At 32.3% G+C, this 17,789-nt stretch overlaps 1 pseudogene across 1 annotated transcript in view; it reads right to left on the reverse strand.

Moving 5' to 3' along the window:
* Positions 1–17,789, reverse strand: part of LOC308640437 (A-kinase anchor protein 9-like) — an 87,242-nt pseudogene that overhangs the window by 19,897 nt on the left and 49,556 nt on the right. Inside the window, exons 17-21 of the transcript XR_014024359.1 lie at positions 7,127–7,289; positions 5,601–5,813; positions 4,485–4,523; positions 2,888–3,120; positions 1,772–1,891 (exon numbers count right to left, since the gene is read on the reverse strand). The product of XR_014024359.1 is annotated as an A-kinase anchor protein 9-like (transcript). The remainder of the gene's footprint in view (positions 1–1,771; positions 1,892–2,887; positions 3,121–4,484; positions 4,524–5,600; positions 5,814–7,126; positions 7,290–17,789) is intronic.

The raw sequence follows: 17,789 nt of genomic DNA on the forward strand, positions 1-17,789 counted from the left end.
TATACTTCATTGAGGTACTTTTAAGAGAAATGAATCAAGTAAACTTCTTAGAAATTGTAGATAATTTTCAGCAATAAAATTATTTTCAGAAATAATAGTAGTTGAATTTAAGTGTTAACTAAGGGCCACACTAATACTGCTATGCAGTGGGAGCTATTACTGTCTTTATTTTAGAAATGAATAAATAGATTTAAAAGGTTAAGTAGCTTAGTTACTGTCACACATCTACTACATAGCACAGCCATGATCCACACTGGGATTGCCTTATCTCAAGCACAATCTCTTTATAACCGGGATAAGCCATCTTTAGAAATATATATAAGTGATATACGTATAAATATGTATAATATTTCCCATGTAGCATTTGTTTAATAAATGTAGAGTTTTCTGTATGAGGAAAATGGACAGTGGGAGTGACAGAGTAGAAGCAGGGAGACTGGTCAGGAGGCTACCTCACACATATAGGCAAATAATAATGACAACTAAGACACAGGGAAATGAATAAAGCTGAAAAGAATAAAAAGATATAGTATAAATCTGATCCATTAATGGTTTGGGATCAGGGCTGAGAAGGAGTGGGACTGAGGAAGAATTCTAGAACTTAGCAAAGATGATTTAGAAGGCACAACATTTATTGAGATGAAGAAGGAATAATTTTATTCTTGTCTTTTTGATAAAGGCTATTCAGGAACCAAGAATATGATTCCTGGATATGTTAAAAATGAGACATCTACGTGGAGACGGAGTAGGCAGTTGAAAATTCAAGTACAGAGTTCAACAGAGATGTTAGGAATAAAGGAACATCTGTGGGGCAATTTACAGATGACTGGGAAGAAAATGTAAAAACAGAAGAACGAGGACTCTAAGACTAAGTCATGAGGTACCCCTCATTTATTTTGGGTAGGCAGAAGACAAATAAATACTGGAGGAGAGAGACCACACTCTACAGTAGGTGTGTCACAGCAGTCAAGAGAAGGCGATACTTATAGAAGACTGTAATGAGTGTCTCTAAATGGTTGAGTAGTATTAAAGACAGAGAGGTGATTACTAGATACAGCCAAGAGGCTTTGGGTAACCTTCATAGGAACAGTTTAAATATACTAAGGGGTATAAAATTCCAAGAAAAAGATGTTGGAAACTTCATTGTAGTGGACTGTAAAAGAGAAGAGAAAGGGAAATAATTAGTAAAGAGTGACTACAGAGAATTATCAGTTTAGTTGGGATGGGAGTAGAGAACTAGGCAGAGAAGTTTATTTAATACTAGAAAATAGGGCTGGGGATGTGGCTCAAGCGGTAGCGTGCTTGCCTGGCATGCGTGCGGCCCGGGTTCGATCCTCAGCACCACATACCAACAAAGATGTTGTGTCCGCCGATAACTAAAAAATAAATATTAAAATTCTCTCTCTCTCTCTCTCTCTCCCTCTCTCTCTCTCTCTCTCTCTCTCCTCTCTCTTTAAAAAAAATACTAGAAAATATATAAAGATGGAAATAATTCCAAATTTAAGTACAACATTTTTATGTTTTGTTTTTTGTTTTTGATGGTGCTGGCATCAAATCCAGGACTTCAGGTATGCTAGGCAAGTGTTCTACCATGAACTATAACCCCTAGTCCAATATAAACATTTTTTAGGGTTAATGACCTCCTCACATTTAAGTAACATTCAATGTCCTGATTTTTAAGATTTATACCTTATTCACTTTTAAGTTTTTCATAATGTAACTCTTACTTCACACTCAAGATAAAAATAGGCAATACCAATAAAATTCTTACCTCTCTAGTTTGATGTTCACCAACAGGCTGGATTCGAGGCACAACCTTAAGTTGTTGTTCTAACTTCTGTATTTCTTGTTGGAACACATCTCTCTCATGTTCTCTGTCAATGGCTTGCTCCTGAAATTGAACAATAATAAAAACAATAGTAATTGAAGAAACAATATTTATTAAACCGATTATCTCTCTTTAGTTATAGGTTAAGTTTGTTTGAAAAGAAAGGACTGATGACCATGGAATCACAAAGATTCAAAAATATTTTTGGTATGACACATTACCTATTTGGGTTCTTCCACAAAATTTAAATACTTAAAATTTATTTGAAGTACATTTGTTTTCATTTAGGTAATGTTAAACTCAGAATGAAATAATTCTCCTCCATCAATGAATGTACTTGTACAATGGAGAAATTACACTGCTAACTCAGTCATTAAGCAAATAAACAAACTGTCTGGTAAATCAATTTCTTATAATCTTAAGTTTTATACCTAAAATTATAAATAGTATAAGACTCTAATTCTCTGATATGTGAAGAGAAAATCTGGCTTATAAGAAATCTTAAAGAAGAATATCCATGTGAAATTAAAGATTTAACATCTTTTTGGAAGAGAGCAATGGAAGCTTGGCAACTATTCCAGTCCAAGTGCCACACTGTTGTTACCTGTGTTCACACCTTTTGAGGTGGACACAATGGTAGACAATTAGCTCTTGGAATTCCTACCTGCTTTGACTACTGATTAAATGAGAGACTAGTAGAAGATTAACTATGAATTTTGGAACGTTAACTAGTAGGGCTTATTCACAAGCTAGTGGCACAAGTTTTGTTGTTGTTTAGGGTTTTTTTTTTTTTTTTTGGTGCTGGTGATTCAACCTAGGGCCGGCCTCATTTCATTCATGCTAAACAGTACTCTACCACTGAGCTACATTCCCTGCCCTAGTTTTACTATTTTCATTTTGATTGTTACATAATAAATTATTGGAATACTCTCTCCATTGGTGGAATACACACATAAGCAAAAATATTAAGAGTCCCTATAATTTAAAGTTAAAATAATATAGAACAGTATCACATAGTATTCTACTGAGAAAAATCAATATCAAATTGCAAATACTTACATCTAAAAATTTTCTCATTTTTTCTAATTGCTTTTCCAGTGCTTGGTTTTGCTGTCTTAAATCCATTACTTCAGCATTTTTTTCTTGTTCCATCTCTATAAACCAACTGACTTGCTCTTCAACATCTATTTCCAAAGCTTTCATTTGTTTTTGAAGTTCATCATGTACTTTCTCAGCCTGACACTGCAATTCTAGCTTTTCCTTCATTAATTTTTCTGTCTCATGTAGTAATTCTGTTTATAAATGCAAAAGCATTCAGAGTTAATTATAATTAATGGTGCTTCCAGTAAATTTTACCTTCATGAAATAAAGGCTGAGAAATATTTTAAGTCCATATTAAAAAGTAAATATTCTCTTATAGAAATAACAAAATATCTTACTGCTACACATACATAAACTAGTATTATTAAAATTATGCAGAATTAACAAAAAGAAAGTCCCGTCACAAAAACATTTTTGTAAAAACATAGCAAATGACAAAAAAGCCACTTTTCACTATTAAGAATAGAACAAAATTGAATGAAATTTAAGCATAGAAAAAGAACATTTTTATTTACCTCACACAAAAATTAATTCATTCCAAACCCATAAATCACTTTCATATGTATACATAATATACACAAAAAATCACTGTAAATCTTTAAACAAGCAAGGAAGAGTTGTAGAAGAAGAAATATGACTAGACCCAGAATTTCCTGTTATTCTTACTCCTTATTAGATCCATATTACTGAGTTGTTTTTGCATGCTCACATGTATGTGCATCAAGGGAAAACTGACACGTGAGAGGCAGTGTGGTTAGCACTAAAAACAGACTATGTCTTCAAATCCTAGCTTGCCTCTTTTGTTTTACATGATATTCAATATGATGATCCTTGGTTTCCTTATATGTAAAATGGGAACTATATCATTGCCAATCTCTTACAGCAAATTTGGAATCAAATGAGTTAAAATATGTAAAACAATAACTGTAGTATAGTAAGCACTATTGTGTTAGTATCATTATTAATATAATAATAAAGTATAAAAGAAAAAGTAAACCAATCCTCTAATAAAGAAAATGGAAAGAACTTATCTCTAGAATCTTTATACTAACTGATGTACCAACACTATACTCAGGACAAGGAATCAACAGAAAAAATTTTTCCTTTGAAAACAACACTGATACTAGATGTTAACATAAAGTAAATCAATCAGAAAGCCTCTTACTAAATTCCATTGATCTTTTTACTACCATCATCTTATAAACTTCCTGACTTAGAAGAGGATTCTGGAAAGTCATAGACTACAAGATTTAATATATTTGTTAACAAAAAAAAAAACATTTTCTTTGAAAAATTGAAATTGTTTTAAGTTTCATGCATAACAGATAATAAGGTGATGTCATTATCAATCTCAGTTGTTAATTTCAAGTGAAAATGTGAACTTTTATAGTAAGACAAGTTGTTTTGTTGTTAAAGAGAACAACTTTAAGAGTGAATCACAGCAGCAAAACTGCGAAATTAGAGACATGTTAGTTGGTTGAAAATCCAAGTGTTACTCAAAATTTGCATCTAAATCTACCACTCAAAAATAGTCCATGCAATTTTACGCACACACCTGCTTCAGGTGCTGCATCGACTGCAGCATCTATTAGTCCTATGAAAATAGAAAACAAGACAAGACACAACAAAAATATTATACATATTCTATTGGCTAAAATAAGATAATGCATGTGCCCACATATATATTAGAAAGCAGACGCTGAAGCCACTGATTATTATCACTGGAGATTTTAAGAAGTTCCAATATTTCTTGAATATTTTACATGTATGACACAAAGTTTTTCCCCATTAAAAATTACAACCCTAAACCCATGTTAGACTAATTTCATCATTTTACAAAAAATGTATGTTGTATTTCTTAATTGATCAAATGAAATTAGACAGTTTATAATTCCAACTTATGTTTACTATAAAAGTGAGGACACAATAAACTGAATTTAAATTTTTACTATTACAAAGATTGACATTTACTGCTAAACAAACTTTAACGTCAAGATATTATTTAATTTCTTATTTAAGGAAAAATTAAGGTTATTTATAAATTTAAATTCTCTTTGAACTCCTATTACACTAGATGTCAGCCTGCTTCTAGCGCCATTGACCTTTTCCATCTATTTGGCTTGCAAGCCCCAGACCTGCTTATTACTAAAACAAGTTCTTAGTTATTTAATCCGACAATACATTTTTGCTGTCTCTTTTCTATTAAAAAGCCTAAAGCTTACACAATTTATAAAATATTCTGCCCCATTATTTGTAACCTTCTCTTGAGGCAGATTTTTGGGGTTAAGTAAAGAATTGTCTTTTCCTGTTAACAGTCAACATCTGCCAGAGATTAAAAAAGAAAGAAAAGAAAACCCTGGTTCTACTTGGTTGTCTAATAAGACAATTACCTATAGGTATGTTTGGTTATAATTTTTTTGAATATACTTTTTTTAGTTGTCAGTGGATCTTTATTCTACTCATATACAGTGTTGAGGATGGATCCCAGTGCCTCCCACTTGCTAGGCAAGTGCTGTATCACTGAGTCACAACCTCAGCCCACTCTGCTATTATTTTTAAAGTTCCTATATGGTATATGAATAATGGCATTGAAAAAAAGGGGGAAAATCACTCTTAATGTTTAAAGAATATAAATGAAAAGAAAAGTGTTCCAAAGTCTGAAAATACGTACGTTGTACAACTGGACTTGCTTCTGCTTTCATTGCCGCCTTCTGTCTTGACAATAATTCTTTTTCTGCTTGGATTTCTTGTTGTTCTGCTTCCAATTCTTGCAACCCATTACCTGCACGTAACAACTCCTGCTCAAGGTGATCTATTATATCAGTTTTTTCCTGAATTTGCCTTTCAAAAAGAGTTTTTTCATCTGCGTAGCCATCAATGATACCTGTAAGATAAAATGAACAGGAAATGGAATTACAACTCATTTAAATTTGAACATTAATATGTTTTAATATGAACAAAAGAGCTGTTAGCAAAACTTTAAATCATTCCAACCTATTAAGAGTCTTGAATGAATTTGCTATTAATAGCAGCAACTTATTGACTTTTTTTTTTTTAGTTGAAGATGGACACAATACCTTTACTTAGTATATTTTATGTGGTGCTGGGGACTGAAGCCAGTGCTTCATGTGTGCTATCAAATGTTCTACCACTGAACCACAACCCCAGCCCTTAACTTTTAATATGTACATTTGATTTAGTCGTCGTCTTCTTTTTTGAGTACCAGGAATTGAACCCAGGGGTGCTTTACCACTGAGTTACATCCCCAGTTCTATTTTATTTAGAAACAAGGTCTCACTAAGTTTCTTAGGGCATTGCTAAATTGCTGAGGCTGGCATTGAGTTAATAATCTTCCTGCCTCAGTGTCCCTGGGCATGTCACTGGGATTACAGGCATGCGCCACTGTGCCTGGCCTAATGCAGTCTTCTTGTTTACCAACCTGACATTAATGTGAAATTTCTCTAAACTTTCAAATACTTTGCTATACTGAAGTATCATCACATTGTATATGCGTAATTCACTTTAGTAAAAAGATAAAAATAGACAAGTTTCTAGCTTAATGTAAATCAGATATTATAAATCGAATCACAATTCTAATAGAGTAAAGAGAATGGGAGAGGGGAAAGAAGACGGGAGGGAAAAGAAGGGGATCATGAACTGAAATTTATTTCCATGCATGTATGAGTTTGTTGAGATGAACTCAGCTACTATGTATGACTATGAAGCTCTAACAAAACATTTTCTCTCAAGTTGGTATTTTAATTCTAGAAGGTTAAGGTCAATACCACAGCATGGGGGAAGAGGCAAAGCCCAAGGCTTTAGAGGCTTAAAGCCTATGGTCACTATTTAATGGTTACCTTAAACAATTCAATAACATCTTTACCTTCGGTTTTCTCATTTTTAAATTACAGGCATGTCTTAGGATGGTGGGATCATGGTAACAACTCTCCACCATCCATTTCTCTATTTTCTAAAATTCCTTTATATTTTCAGTAATTCTACAAGTTCCTTTTATATTTAAATGTGTATATGCAGTTTTAAAAACTGCTTGGAAAAACTCTGAAGACAAACTACAACTACTTTCCAATGGCTGCTCTAAATTAGAGTAGATTTGTTTCTGAATTTGGCTGTACATCAAAATCTCTATTTTAAGATTGAAGTTCTGCTACTCTGACTTGCCAAAGGCAAGGTACTTACCCTCAGCCTTACTGAGCTCCACTGCCAGCTGTTCTCTGGCCCTAGACTCTTCATGAATGTGCTCTCGCAGTTCTTCTTGGCATTTAAGGAACTCTGTTGCCTGTTGTTTCTGTTTGAATGACTCACGCATCAATTCTGTTTGTGTAACTTTTGCATGTTCAAGCTAAATAAGAAGGGAAAGAATACATAAAGGAAGATGAAGTGTTGGAAAACAAGTGTCATTTTCCATTAAAGTAAGGATTTCAAATAAAAGACATATTTCTGACTTACAGTCACTTAAGACAGTTCTAATGCATGTTAACATTTGTGGGTAGGATAAGTCAATAGTAGACTCCACATTTGTTTTGAACACTTTAGAATTCGGAGGCATTAAAAATATAGCCTTCTTAGAATGCTATCATTGGCATATACTGACTCCATTTTTAAAATAGTTTTTAAGATGGTAATACACACTTGAGGCCAAAGCTCTCAATCGCCATAACTTAATCATTTGTGTGAAATTACAAAAAAGCACTAACTTTGCTTTAGTTATCTGAGCTTTTATATGTCACCATCTACTTATCTGTTTTTACTAAAACAACTACATGCAGAAAAAAAAAACCTCCACAAAAAACAAAAAACTGAGCTCAAATGTTTCCAGTACTTAGCCCCAGAATTTTAAGAAATAATTGTATGTATTGACAACAGGCTTACAGCAAGTCTCTTAAATAAATTTTGTAAATTTACATAAGTTTGTGTATCAGAAAGACATTACTGCCATGTTTTAAGCTTAAAATGATAAAATGTAGTGGTTTCTAAGGTTTCTAATTAGACATAAATAATGTATTATAAAATTAAGATAATATTTAAAATCTTATTCTTAAAGACTTCTGCTCCTCACACCTGAGTGTTATTGCCAAACCAAATCAATTTCCAAAATATTCAGTATACAATTGTTTTTTTAATTTAATTCATTTTTTTATGTTGTAGATGGACAAAATACCTTTGTTTTACTTATTTATTTTTATGTGGTGCTGAGGATTGAACCTAGTGCCTCACACATGTTAGGCAATCACTCTACCACTGAGCTACAACCCCAACCCCAATAATTGTTGTTTTAAAAGAAAGTTTAAATTTTATTTATAACCTATTATTTAAAAATGAGCATAGATATAAGACTCATAATGGAAAATTAAACATAAATTTTAATTTGTAACTAATTTCCTAAAATATCTGTGAAAATATATTGTTACTTTAAAAAGGAAAAATTTTATGAACATGTTCACTTTTAACTACCAACAGTATTTTCCTTTAAATGTGGATAAATACTATATTTTAATTTTTACTATAAAGAAAATGACCATGAAGTATACATGCTGTACACAACTACTCTCCTGAATTTAGTCAATACATTTTTTAAAATACATCGATTGCTTCAATATGTACATAATTTTTATTATATACTAATGACCTAGAAAATACATGAAATATAGAGTTCAAAGTTATAACTAAAAGAAGATGAACTATTTTCCAAATTTACTACATAAATTCAATAGAGTATTTACAATAAAATAAATATTTGCTTTAGATAAATTTGATAAGTCTTTGCCTCTATGCTCCATTTCATGACAAGATCTAAACCACCTTCACATACATTTAGATATTTACCATGAAATCATGAAAAAACCCTTCAGTTTTAGAAACAAAGCAAAAACCTCAAGCAATCAAATAAGTAAGACTAATATATTTTATTTACAATAGCAATTGGGATCCACTGCATTTGGGATAAGAGTCCCCCTTAAAATTCTCATTTACATACTTTACACAATACCTTCTATCCAGTTAAGGTATGATTTACTCCTAATATCTATAATAGTATGAATTATATAAAAATTTTAAACTCAATATTTTCAAAGTATTTAGTAAACTCACCATTATACTTAAAGTATGGATAAGCTTTAGTAAAGATTATGACACTTAAAACAAAAGTTGTAGAAGGGGTAACAATACTATTCTAAAAACCATCTGGTTTGTTAAATATTAGCTAGCATGTACAGTTAAAGTCACCAAAGTTATAAAAAGTGCTGAATAACTTGTAGTCAATCATTCACAACATATTTGAGAATCAAATAAACCTGGAATACTGAATATGCAGGTATCTTTATGCTAAACACCTTTAGCAATGTTTATAAGTTTCACATTAAAAACAGAAAAAAGATATTTCTCTACAGAATTAGTTGACATATAGAAAACTAAAAATAAGTTCCTTATGGTGTAAGAAAATCTAGAATCCAAGTTTGCTTTTACCTTGCCTGGAACTACTGTCAGTATGTCATGGATGTAAACAATTCATTTAGCTGGTCTAGGTATCACAATACCTATTCTCTCAAATATAATCATTCCATTTTTATTCCCATTTTTATTCAGGATTGGATTCATAAACATACAAAAACAAGAATCTTAAAGACAAGCAGAATATTTTTTAAACAATTCACCTGGCACTGGAGAAGTGTAATATTATCTCATTCTGCTTTCTGGAATTAAGAACACAGCCAAGTTGGGACTTTTAGATCAAATTGAGCTCTTTGATACATTTAGGATGAATGGGCAGCAGTATATACCAAACAATAACAAAATAAGGTTCTATTCCGTTAACCTTATTAACAATACTTAAAATTTCATTTCTCATTATACTTATTTGTTAAACTAAATTAATATTTTATACTTACTGAATAAGGAGGGGTAGGCAGTGGAATTTTAGAAATTAGCTTTAATATATGCCCATTTCTTTTATGAATCAAGTGGAAAATAGAAGTATTAATAATTACTGAGTTATTTTCATCCAAATGTTCACACAAAGGAAAAGGATACGGTAAAGGCACTCGAGATTCAACCTCATAAATATCTTCATCTTTTTCTTCCAACCAAGAGCCATCGAGTTTGACAGTTGCCAAATATGTCCTGTAAGAATCCATTCTAGAAGATGAAGGAGCCAAGCTTCTTCAATTATCAGTTTTCTACTACATTTAAAAAGTTCCTTTTAGTTTATCTAGATATTCCATTCTGTTTAGTGCTATCAAATACATAAAAAAATTAATTCATAGTACTGAACAATAAAAAGGGTGAAAATGTCTGGCGGGGGGAACCCTACAAATCTAAAAAACAAAAACAAAACAGAAAGACTCCTAAATGTCTACCAGTCTTTATCTGAAGAATCCAAAACAAAACAACCAAAAACTGCACAAAAACCAAAAGCACGCAAACAAAACACCACTGTTTTACCTAGAATAGGTAAATCCTTGAAGAATAAAAGAATGAAAACATAAATGTGTAATATGCTGAGCAATAAAACTGCTTTCAGTATCAAATTTGTCTGTGGTAATAAGTAAGCCTTCCAAGCAGAACCTGGCAGGGAAGGTCAGGTTTTAAATCTCCATAGTAGCAGTCTTGAGAAACGTAGTTGCAACATTATTTCCCTTGGTCTTGCAGCTTTGCCCTATTCAAAAGGAAAAGCTCTTTCAAACCGAGCTGCTCAAATAGCCTTGCAGGCTGAGCCAGAGGATTCTAGTCAGTGTCCCCTGAGGAAAAGGTCAGAACAGAGGGTGTGGTTTAATGTCTTTACCTATATGTGCACTGACAGGTGGAATGTGAATTAATACGCCCACACAAAAGCCTGCCTAACAGGATCCAAGTTCCACGTCAGATCTTTGAAAGAGTTATTTAGAGAAGTTTATAATGTGTCTAAGATAAGCTGGTATTTTTCCACCCTACTAAAAATTGTTTTAATTAAAAATGTGAATAAAATATGTTTGAGTTTACATTACTAATCAGCTATTCAAGCATATCAAATAATCATAATTATTTCTGGAAATTAAATTAGAATCTTTTTGATAATTCCTTAAGATATAATACTTTTGAGCAGCCACTGAGGCTAACTAAATACAGAAATTCAGTTATAACTTATTTTCACATTGACTTATTTATAGAGGGCATATTAAGGAAAAAATTCTTTTTAGAGCCACTTTGTATATAAGTCGATAATTACACCACTTAAGGTAGCCTATGAACCCTGACTGAAATGTAAAAGCGACAAATTGTCCATAATAGTTAGCTTCAGGTTGTTCCAGAAGCCTGAGCAATACTGAATAAACCAGCCATTCATAATTTTAAAAGATAAATAACTTACTTATTACTAATAAAAGACTCTCAATAATGAAAGTTGTTTTAAATAAAAGACTTTCATTTTGGTGCCTTTTTCCCCCATCTGGTAACTGAATATCCTAAACCCACAAAGCCTTTATCTAAATGGAAAAACACCATACTAAAGCAAGTGACAGGCTTAAAAAGGCCTTTGATAGCTACTCTGACTACATAAAGTAGTTTCGAAGAGCTAGTACTTAAACCCTTCTCAGCAGACTAGTAACTGAGGCAGAGAAAATGAAATTGTTTTATATACAAGTCCCAAAGTTGCAAGGAGATGTAGTTGGGGAGGGGCAGCTGCTGCTTAAAGTTCTGAAAATTTTTGTTTATTACAGTTTCTTATAACCTGCAGTTAGTCTGTCAAGATGTCTTAACACCTATATGAGATGGAGGCCTGACCTTATGACTGTTGCAGCTAAATGTGATTTTTTTAAAGAGAGAGTGAGAGAGGGAGAGAGAGAGAATTTTAATATTTATTTTTTAGTTATCAGCAGACACAACATCTTTGTTTGTATGTGGTGCTGAGGATAGAACTTGGGCTGCACGCATGCCAGGCGAGTGCGCTACTGCTTGAGCCATATCCCCAGCCCAAGCAGCTAAATGTGATTTTAATGAAGCTCCAGCAGACGTAAAATCATCAATACCCTAGCTGTTCACACTTTATGAACTGGTGGATCCCACACCTAGCCTATGAGATACCTCTTAAAATACTCTTTCCCTGCTTCTTTGGCAAAGTAGTTATTTTGATAATCATCCAATTTCTCTCATTTGAGGTAAAAACAAAACTGTGGGTAAGAAATAATTATTCATAAATAGCAGCATTTAAGTCAACATAAGAATTAACAACAAAGAAAGAAAAAAGAAAGAAAGAATAACTAAGGAGAAAAATAGACTCAAAGAGTAATAGATAAAGATGACCCAGAATGTGGCAAACAGTCTTTGTAATAATATATTAACTAGTGGCATACTACATTAATTGATATTCAGAAAGAATACAAAATAAAACAATAACAACAAAAAACTGCATAAAAACCAAAAACAAACAAAACACCATTGCTTTAACTACAATAGGTAAATCCTTGAAGAATGAAAGAATTGAAAACATAAATGTGTAATAAGTTGAGCAATAAAATACCTTTAAATTAAATGATATACTAATATTTTCACCCCAGTTTTGGAAACACATAGAACTTATTTCCATTAACATAAAACAAAAATCTTTATAAGTAAGGTGTGTCCTCTTATGACTAGGAACATGGGTCATGGTAAGAAACTAACTACAAATTTAACTATTGTTAAAAATGAATGAAAAAAGACTCAAAAAGTAGTAAAGAAGAGTCTGGATGATGGCATATGGTGATTCTGACAATAATTCAAGTTATATTCAATTTTGCTTTTTCCTCTAGTTTAAAAGCATATAAACCTTTCTGCAACTAAAAACTTAAAATACAATGACTTCAATTTCTAGAAACACATTTAACTGTCCAGACTAGCTCCTTATCCTCGGGTTTCAGAAGATCATGACTTTACCATATACAGGAGGCTATTAATTGACAGCATTGAGCTACATTTCCCCAATGAAAAAGGTTTACATTAATCATATAATGTCAAGCTATTTAACCTTTTTCCCTGTAAATTATTTCCTTCAAATTGTAAAACACTTCTGCTGCTGTCTTTTCGTCTTCACTTTATTTACTTATTTCTCTAAATTATTTAATGGAGGGACTCACTCCTGCATACATTACCTGACCAATGCTAAGCACACTGGGGGCAATACTTGATGGCAATGTTTCATCACATAACGTTGAAAACTAGTCCAACAAATTGGAAAACTGCCAAACTCCACTGAAATCGTTCCTGTTAAGTTTGCCAACAATCTCTGGATTTCAAAATTCATTTCTCAGTTATAGTTATGATTAAAACTAAAGAATAACTAAACAAAAATCTTAGTCTGCTCTTTAATCCTCAGATTCCAAGAAGGCAGAAGTAGTAGTGGTGAGAGAGAAGAGTTAACCTAAGGTACTTGAAAAACAATATTTTGACTGTATATTATAAGGCTAAAAACAAAAAGTACTACACACAAATAATGTAGTCTAGTTAGAGAATTTGTTTTTCACAGGGGTGTAGGATAGCAATTCTGAAATGACATATGGTTGAGCAAACAAATAAAAATGCAATTGAACATGAGACTCTCTTTTTCACTGTTGGAGAACAAAGTTACTAAGAAAAAAGGGCAGGGCAAAACAAATGCTGTGGTACCAGAACTGGAGGGCTCAGAATGAATTTATGGATTTTTAAATTATACATGTATACAGAGAGATTCAGGTATAGATAGAAGGATTAGCATACAAAGATATATTTTTAAACTATCCACTAACAGGGCTTAGAAGTAATGACATCCTAGTAACAATGAGAACATCTAGTACCTAGATCTTGGTTTCTAGATAGTATTTTCCGATAAAAGAAATATGAATTCCATGAAGAAGTGATTGATTCTAAAGTTAGGGTAGGAAAAATACAAGATGGGTTTGAAGCTTCTTGTAGTACCAATACTCAAAAAAGCAAGTACACTTCAAAAGGATGTACCTCAAAAAGTTCTTAATGCCAAAGCTGAAACAAAACAAAGTATTAGGTTACAACTAAAGTGATAAATTAGTCATGAGTCTATACTGATATTGATTAGAAGTGAAAATATAGCTCATATAGCTAAATAAATAAATAAAACAATGAGGAAAGTATAAAATTACCATTAGAACACCATAGTAATAATTACTGCATGCAAGATCCAACAATGGATGTAAGAATATTAGATGAAAGAAAGTTAAGGAGAAAAGGTTATTTGCATATTATCAAAGTACCTCCTCCAAGATAGTTATTCATTACAAAGGGGAAAACAGTAACATTACAGTTGAGAAACCCAGCAGATATCACAAGCAATGAAGATTAACATTACCTGTAATAATGACATATTGACTCACATAACCGGGCATGAAGCACAAGATGGGCATAGCATTTTTGTGGTAGTATCAAAAATATACAGGCTTCATATAATCACAACAAACATCAGACAAATCCAAACTGAGGAACATTCTAAAAAATAACCGACAAAAGACTAAAGTATTGTCAGAGACTGGTGAAACCAAAGATGACATGACAACTAAGTACAATGTGGGATCTGGGAATGAATCTTGGAACAGAAAAACGTCATTATAGGAAAAACCAATGAAATATAAATAGTTTATACTTTAGTTAACAGTACTGCAGCAATTTTAATTTCTTAGTTTTATAATTATATTATAGTTATGCACTATGTTAATGTTAGGGAAAGCTGAATGAGTGGTTGGTACATCGAAACTCTCAGTTTTAGAATTTTCTGTAAGCTTAAAGTTATTTTAGAATGAAAAGTTAAAAACTGTCCCCTATGACTTTAACATGAAGAGTTAAAGAGAGAAGAGGTCAGAGTATAATCTGGTTTCCAGATACCCTCTGACCTTCTCTCCCATGCCTCTCTCCACTCTCCTTGCTCCAGCTGCCCTGTCCTCTGTCAAGCACAGCCCCTGGCCTTTGAAATTGCTATTCCCCTGCCTAAACATTCTTTCCCATTTACCTGTGTATTAGCCTCCCACTCTTCTTTAAGGAATATGAATTCATATCACTTTATCAGAGAGGCCTTTACTAATTTTCCTCGATAAAATACTCTCTTCCTCCATTATGCTGTACTTCCCTTTATTCTTTTTCACAGCAGTTATTACCAACTATGCATCTATTTATTATTGGCCTCCACCATTAAATTATGAGCTCCTGCGAGCAGGGATTTTGTCCATTTCCCTTATCATTGTATCTCTAATATCTAGAACAATAATTGTTATATAGTAGGCACTCAAAACTTCGCTGAATGAATGAATGAATGACTTATCTCAAACATCAAACCCCACAGTAAGCTTTATGGCCTGCACCTTACCCCAAACTGTCAGATGCTATTCAGAGTATCCTGTGCAGAGCTATTTGCCTGTATTTAAATGAAAGCAAAAAGACATCACAGCAGTGCCATTTTGTTATAAAAATGAAGAAAATAAATCAAGGTTAAAGGAAGAAGAAGCAAATGATAATATATTAAAGAGGAAAATGGGATACTAGTTATTTCACAAAGATGTTAGACTTTATTTTGTGTCAATTTAACGATTAAATTATTCATTTGGTTCATAATATTTTAGTTATTAACAATATTCTGAAGAAGTCATTGGATTTAAACATTTATCCATGGTTAAGATTAATAATTGATCTGCAGTTAGTTTTAAAAACTGTCACAAAGCTCCTATTCCCTTACTTTAGCACTTAACAAACTGAGACTCATTTGGAAAATACCATGACAAGGCTCTTACTGCACCTCACTACCTAGTCACATAAACAGAGAGTTGTCATGTGTTATGGACTTGACCTAGGGAACTGAGTGTTTCAGGAAGATCCCACACACTTAACTGTTGACTGATGGCAGTTTTAATGACTATGGCGAAGTTTTCTCTAGTTGTCTGTAAGAGCAAATAATCTGTAGAAACCACTGCTCACTTGTCATTTATTTGTCATTTTCCATGGTGATTATCAAAAGATAAATACTATAGTACATTAACCATAATGTGCATAATTTATAGTGGCATTGAAGAGTAGCAACACTATCAACAGTGGTCAAGTTCCAGGTCAAAAGTATGTTATAAGGATCAAGAAAGAAAAAGTAGGGCTGCAATTGTAGCTCAGTGGTAGAACACTTGCCTAGCATGTGTGAGGCACTGGGTTCCATCCTCAGCACCACATTAAAAAAAATAAATAAGTAAAATAAGTTTATTAAAAAAAGAAAGAAAAAGTATTACCAGTTGTTTTCCTGGTAGAAAAAGTATAGATCATAGAATATAAACACTAATATGACTGAAATAAGCATAAACAAAACAAAAAGAATTTAATATAGAATTATCTATACTATACAACTTTCATAGAATAAAAGGGATAATATTAAGATGCCTATGCATTCAAGCTTTAAGTACTGACTCAACTGACTCAGTGGACCCGCATACTCTAGAAGTTGTTTATGGATAAGCATTCTAAAAGAGAGAGAATGCAGGACTTAGGCTAATTATAAAAGACTAAAAATATAGTAAATCTTGGTAAAAATGTGTATTTTTTAATGTTAAATATGGAATTTCACATTTCAACACAACATTTACAATGTCAATGTTTGAGTTTAAATAGTCTGCTCAACTTTGGGCTAAAGGAAAGGTGACTATAAAATTCTCTGATCCAAGAGTGTAAAATTAATGTCTTAATAATATAAATGAAGCTGAATTTTATGGGTACCATTTCATTTCCTTACAAGCACTTAGGATGTTGATAATGAAAAATAAAATAACTCTTCAGAACTTTGAATATAGGACCACCACTGATTTTTTTTAAATTTAAATCATTTTTCCTACTCTTGGCAAATAACAAGTATTTGAGCTTTCAAGAATATTATATGTCTTTGGTTCTCTGTGATGCTCAAGTAAATTTTTGAGTTACTGAAATAGAAGCTTTAATCATTCTGTACATGCTACAAAAGAAAGCTCTAGAGAAACAAGAATTGCCCAAGGTTAGAAATTTCATCTGCTATTTAACTACAGGCCTCAGAATTAATCTATGAAAACATTTTTGGGAACTACATAAGGCATATGTTTGCTTTAGTTTGGCCAATCAAGGTGCAAACCAGAAGATATATTTATCTAACTATTTATTCCCCATCCTTTCCCCCAGTGTTGGGGATAGAACTTAGGGCCTTGCATATACTGGGCAAGTACTCTATCACTGAGCCATATAACAGGAAATACATTATGATGAATTTCCCTGACCAGTTAGTGAATTCCCCTTACAATATGTGGTATCTCAAGAGTCTTTTCAAGGTATAATTCATATTCTATCACAGAAAAAAGGTTTAGTTTGTTTCCAAATAGAAAAAAAAATACCTGGAGAAAATTCTGGGTAAGTGTCATATCTGAAGACCATTCAAAGAACAAATATTTCAACAGAAATGTATGTTATTTTGATAATTCCTTCTTCATTGAATCCCAGCAGCATATTAAAAGTATCAGGGGGTGGGACAGTAGATTGATATGAGAAGTTAACCAACTAATAGGGAATAAATGAATCATTTTAAATGTCAATAATTGAAGAAATAGCTTAAGTCAATAATTTAACCCTAATAGAAATGAATCAGGTATTAAAATGCAAAATATATATTTGTCATAGTTACTATATCTAATAGTTACTGCTATTGCAGAAACATGCCATATTAAATAATTTATTAGAGAAAAAATACCAAAGAAAAGCCAGTCATCAGAACAAGAGCTCAAAGACATTCTTTCAACTTCTCAAGCTTAATATTTAAAGAACAATATTTTTTTGAGAATATTAATATTTATTTTTTAGTTTTCGTCAGACACAACATCTTTGTTTGTATGTG

This window comes from Spermophilus citellus (assembly GCF_964194105.1).
Source record: "Spermophilus citellus genome assembly, contig: SCAFFOLD_58, whole genome shotgun sequence".
NCBI classification, from domain to species: domain Eukaryota; kingdom Metazoa; phylum Chordata; class Mammalia; order Rodentia; family Sciuridae; genus Spermophilus; species Spermophilus citellus.